The following is a 6,603-nucleotide window of genomic DNA, read 5'->3' as shown; positions in this document are numbered from 1 at the left end:
AAAGTCAAGGAAATTGATGATCCAAAAATTGGTAATAATGTTCCAAATAATTTTATTATTACTAATGAAGCTTCAAGAGACATTGTTTTACAGGGATTAAAAGATCTGGAAATTAAAGACTCCAATACAGAGCAAAATGGCACACCATGCGCAGGAAATTCAAGAAATGAAGAAGTGGAAGTTGTAGAGCAAGTTGAAGTGGAAGTTAATGCAAGGGATGGAGTAGAACCTTTAGAGGAAGTTGTAGAGGAAGTTGGAGTTAGTGGTGGGACCCAAAGTGAACCCACTAACTTTCCCCCTCTCTCTACACGTGAGAATGAACCCATTCAGCCACCCACTTCACAAAACATTTTTCAACCAGATTTGAGATGGCTCAAAAATCATCCACATGATTTAATTATTGGAGATGTGCATGAAGGCGTGAAAACCAGATCAACTGCAAGAGATGCAATGTTCTCGTGTTTCCTATCTTAGTTTGAACCCAAGGAGATAGATGAATCGTTAAGTGATCCTAGTTGGATTGAAGCCATGCAAGAAGAGCTTAATCAATTCCAAAGAAACGACGTATGGGAGCTTGTTCCAAGACCAGGCAATCACAACATAATCGGTACAAAATGGGTCTTCCGGAACAAAGCAAACGAAGATGGCACCATTGTTAGGAATAAAGCGAGACTGGTTGCAAAAGGCTATTCGCAAGAAGAAGGAATAGATTTTGATGAGACTTTTGCTCCAGTGGCAAGATTAGAAGCAATTCGCATTTTCCTAGCATATGCAGCATACAAGAATTTTACAGTCTACCAAATGGACGTAAAAAGCGCGTTTCTTAACGATTTACTTGAAGAGGAAGTATATGTTGAGAAACCACCCGGATTTGAGGTAAAAGGTGATGTTGACAAAGTCTATAAACTAAAGAAGGCATTATATGGGTTAAAACAAGCACCTCGAGCTTGGTACGATACCCTGTCAATGTTCTTAATTAGTTGTGGTTTTACCAAAGGACTAGTTGACAAAACCTTATTTAGAATTCAAGAAAATAATCATATTTTATTAGTATAGATTTATGTTGATGATATTATTTTTGGAAGTACTGATAAATCTTTATGTGAGAAATTTTCTAAGCTCATGCAGAACAGGTTTGAGATGAGCATGATGGGTGAATTAAACTACTTCCTTGGATTGCAAGTTAAACAAATGAAGGAAGGAATTTTCATAAATCAAGCCAAGTACACCAGAGATTTGATCAGAAAATTTGGCTTAGAAGGAAAAAGCTCAGTCAAAATTCCCATGAGTACAACACAACGATTAGATAAGGATGACGAAGGAACGGGCGTTGATCCTACGATCTACCGAGGAATGATTGGATCTTTGCTATACCTCACTGCGAGTAGACTGGATATATCTTACTCAGTGGGTGTATGCGCGAGATTTCAGTCAAAACCGAAAAACAGTCATCTTGATGCTACGAAGAAAATCATTCGATATCTCAAAGGAACAATCAATGTTGGATTATGGTATCCAAAGGAAGGTAATTTTGAACTAACCGGATATTCAGATGCAGATTTTGCAGGTTGCAAAATTGATCGTAAAAGTACCTCTGGAACATGCCAGTTCTTAGGGGGAAGGTTAGTTTCATGGTTCAGTAAGAAGGAAAACTCCATTGCAACAAGCACAGCCGAAGCCGAATATATCACAGCAGGGAGTTGTTGTTCGCAAATTTTATGGATGAAGCAACAGTTGAAAGATTACGGAATTAATTGCGAGGACGTTAGTATTTTCTGTGACAATACTAGCGCGATTGCAATTTCACAAAATCCTGTACTTCATTCAAGAACGAAGCACATCGACGTACGACATCATTTTATCCGAGACCACGTCAAAAAGAAGGATTTAAGGATCGATCATATCCCTACAGAAAATCAAATTGCAGACATTCTCACAAAACCGTTGTGTGAATCTCGCTTCGCAACCTTAAGGCACGAAATGAGGATGATCGAAATCAGCTAAGTATTTTATTTTATGCCAAGTGTTTTTATTTTACTTCTATGTGGCGTGTTTTTATGATCGAAAATTCCTACCTATTCCAAATCAATTCCTAAAATGGATCCTACTCAACCCAACTCTCCTATTCAACCCCAACCCGTTGAAATAAATCAACATGTCACCAAGGTTTCGCAAGGGTATCTACTCGAAAATGGGGATTTTCTCAACAAAGCTAAAAACAAGGATTTGGCTCAAGCTTTGCTCACTGGAATAGAACAAAGCAATTTATTAAAGGTATGCAACTATCATTTTCAAGGAGCTTTCATAGATGCATCTTTAGAGTTTTTCGAGCATGCTACACACGCGAATGGTGTGATTTCGTCTACTGTTAATGATACTCCTGTGGAAATTGTTGTTGGTGATATTAGAGATGTTTATGATTTTCCTGAAAATGCTTTACCTGTTGATGATATTATGTTTGATCATGATGGGTTTTGGAAAATTGTTCGTGTGAATGAGTTGAAAGTTGTACCGGATTTTTCTGGATATAAAGTGGAGTTGAAGTGGGAGTTTGAGTTGCTGTCGGATGTGATACAAAAGTGTGTGTATCATTTGTTGGGAGGGATTGACAAAATGTCCCCCAAGTATGCCCGAGCCATGTATGCCGTGTTCAATGGCATAAGTGTGGACTGGAGTAGTTCTATGTTCGAGAGATTATGCCACTTTGTGAAAGCTAAAGGTCATGTGGGATACGGTCTTTTAGTGTGTGAAATCTTAAGGAGGAAAGGTGTGAGGATTGGTGTAGTTAAGGGCTTGACTCGTGACAACTTTGTGTTAAAAAGAAATAAGAAGAGAAAGCCAAGGGAAATGGCGTGTTCGACACAAGGTGAAGGAAGTTCCCGTCCGAGGAGAACCAATGTTGTTGATCTAAATTTACCAAGCCAAGGAGGAACTAGTTTTGAGATTGTTGTTCGTGATGATGTTGCCGAAGGTGTTCGTAATGATGTTGCCGAAGGTGAACAAGCCGAAAGGGATGCACCAAAAACCACTGATGCTGTGTATTGCGGTGAGGGTGAATGTGTAGGTGGTAAAACGAAGAGTCAAGACTCCCCGAGTGTCGTGTCTCTCAAGGATGGCGAATGGGAACCGAATTAGTGTGTTGGCATCTAAGAGGTTGAAGGAAAAGAGTTACGAGATTTGCTAAGATTGGAGGTCATAAGTAGGAAGGTTTGAAAGGTTGTGTTGGGTGTGATAAAAGGAAAAGTAAAGGCGGAGATCGGGGCCTTAGGCTTCTCTATGTGGACTACCTTTGTATGGTTTCGTGAGCTAGAGATGTGGAATAGACTAGGGAGTTCATGGCACATTACCCCGTATTTTATTAACATTATTATTTTATCCTAAGGTATTGACATACATGAGTTATGATCTCTCGATACTTCAAAAGGATTTTTATAAGTGAGTATAGTTGTTATTAAGCTGCGAACCTACGTCCCGGTCACGAACCGTAAAAATTTTAGGAGCTAGTATTTGGACTTGTTTGTCCTAGGAAATGGATTTTTAGACACCATACTATTATTTTTGAATTTCCTATTGAATTAGATTAGCCCATAGCAGCTAAAAATTATTTGTGATCGTACATCGCGAAATTTCGCGGTGTACCGAACCTAGCCCATTTTTTTAATTTAGTTCGGGATAAATTTTGGTTTTGGAAAATATTCTATCTAAATTATTTTCTACCAAGAATTCATCTGTTTTGACCCCGAACTGTCTAAATTAAGATATTTTCTTAAAGTTACCAATAGGAATTTGACATTTGTCACCCAATTATTACTCAAAAAAAATGATCTTGTTTTATAAGGATTTTTCTCCCATTTTTGACCATTTGGCCGAAAAAAAACAAGAAGAAAAGGGAGGAGAAAACATCATCATCTTCTTCACTAAGCTTCAACTACCATAGCCAAATTCCTTCACCAAAGTCTCCAAACGTTCGGTAAATCTTCGTTTTTATTCGGTAAATAGTTCTATTTTCCTTCCTAGAGCATTAATTTGAGAGTAATTTCTTGAAATCTCTTGTTATGGTGATGATTTTAATCTAGGGTTTCAAAGTGAAATTTGGGGAAAATCATCCAAGGTTATTTCTAAGGAATTGTAACCACTTTGAGGTAAGGAAATTCCTTAAGTTGGTTGAGGTTTCTTGAAATTGAGTAATTGATAGCAATTGATGAATTAGGGATGTTGAGTTGAACTCTAGTGTGTGCATACTAGTAGAAATTGTGAGCATCCATGCTTATAAAGGTTATGTTTTGAAAATATGTACAAGTATTTACGATGTGAGTATATCATGCACAATATGTATATATATATGCCATTTTCGAAAATAATACATAATAAAATAAAAATGATTAGTGTATATATATATATGTTAAAACCGTATATGTATATATATAGTATATGTATATACATTAATCATGAAATTGTTTAGTATTTGTATATATATATACTTGGAACCGTATATATATAGTATATATGTGTATTGGAACCCTATTTGTATATATATTTATACTTGGCACCGTATAGGCATAGGTGTGAATGTATATGAAACCGTATGTCTATACGTGTGTATGATGTGAGTACCATATACGTATACATGAAATATGAAGATGTTATGTTATATGTATACACATATATGTTGTGTATCATATATGTTTATTATGTGACATGGGAAAGGTGATACGTGTTACCATGACTACTAAGTAAATGATAAAGGGGGTAATATCAGATTTCCTTGAAAATGAATCAATGTCGTTAAAGAAAAAAGAGAAGGAAAACCCATATGTTTCTGGTGAGTTGATGAGGACCTTGATTGACCTACGGGAGGGCTTAAATGCCATGGCCCAGTGGTTTTGTTTATGTCTCCATGACAAACCTCATGGGAGGGCTTAAAGTGCCATGGCCCAGTGGTTTGTTTATGCCGTATGACATGCAATTCATACTGAGGGCGAAGTCTATTCTGTAACACCCCGGACCTACCTTCCCGTACATCCGAGGCGTTACCGCCACACCTGGAGAGAGAATCCTATCGTTCCTTAATAGACCTCACTCTAGGTGCACAGGCTAAAGGAGTTATTCTCATCACAACAACCACTCAACAGATCTTACAATTTTCAGACATGTTAATAGATGAAGCTTCATTTGGCAGGATTCATAATTTTTCCAAAATACATACATAGGAAGCCTCTCGGGCTTTAAAAAAAATAACAGGGTCCGACCTAAAAGCACTGGTTATGCCTAGCCATTACTACGGCTACAAAAATTTATGTACACCAAAAACAAATTCCCCAGAAACTCCTAAAGATCCGACGTCTAGTCAAGCATGCGGTACACAGGGCCGGTGAACTCTCCCCAGACCAGGTGCCACTCCCCCTCATACCAAGTAATATGGTCCAAAAATCGAGAAGTGGTTATGACCATCGACCACTCCTCCCAAACATCCCGAGGGCTAGGGTCCCAAGGGTAGGGGTAGTGCACAATGAACTCTAGGGGATCGCTACCCTCTAACGGCTCTATGGGGTAAAAGCCGTAAGCAGCCTGAATCTCGTCCATAACCGGGCAAGAGTAAAACGGGGCCGACGGAGCCATAGGAGTATCTGGGTGCGTGGGAGCCTCAGGAGCATAACCGGGTGCATACGGGTCTTCTCCCTCCATCATCTGTATATAGTCATCATAGTCCATACCCTGACAAACGTACTCCGGTGAGCTTTCGGAGCTCACCGGACTGCAAGAACTGACACTAGACGACATCTGATAAGAACACAGTGAAGTGTAGTTAGCACGACGGCTAAGCAAGGATATCCAAGGGTTATTTGAAACTGAGTAAAGGTTTTGAAAACAAAAGAGTACTTAGGATACCCTATACCTTACTCATCTGCAAGATTCTACCTGCAACAGTTATAATCAACAACTTGCATACATCATGAGTAGAATTCAACTATGTTGATAACATTCCTTCTTGACAAGGTCAATTAGTAATCATTCACATACTCCATAATATAATGTTAAACAGATAAGCATACTAGCAAGTAATATAAACATAATTCGTACATCTTGCTTGTAATCATTTTGGTAGAAAACTTTTCCTCACAAAGAGATTCTCATCATTTCTCACCTTTCAAAGAATACGATTACCCACAACCTTTGGGTATTTAATTAGTTGTCATATCTTTCTTTCCCGTAGCTACAGAGTAACTACCTTCACATTTCAAAATTCTTCTTAGTCCTAGTTAGAAAGTGTGAGGCCTTTGGAGTCCTTTCTCCACTTCTGACCACTTGGATCGTTGAACTCGGGTTCAGTGGTCATCGCCCGGTCTAATACTGATCCCCTGGACTTATAGGAGCGTTGGAATGATTCCTAGCTAGCCTCACTAGGTTCATAAGAACGACACCTACCCGAACATAGAGTGACTACACTTAAGTGTGCACACCCCCGTAGGAGTCCTTTTCCTTCCGGGTGATATAGTACTCGGCGAATAGACTTCGCCCCCAGTATGATTGATCACACATAATTACCATGCGGAATAGGCACTTTAAGCTCATCTTTATTCCGTGGTTAACAAGATCCTTCAC

Source organism: Ipomoea triloba, chromosome 4, assembly GCF_003576645.1.
Source record: "Ipomoea triloba cultivar NCNSP0323 chromosome 4, ASM357664v1".
Taxonomy (NCBI): domain Eukaryota; kingdom Viridiplantae; phylum Streptophyta; class Magnoliopsida; order Solanales; family Convolvulaceae; genus Ipomoea; species Ipomoea triloba.
The sequence above is the reverse complement of the archived record's forward strand: the minus strand, read 5'-3'. Positions refer to the sequence as shown.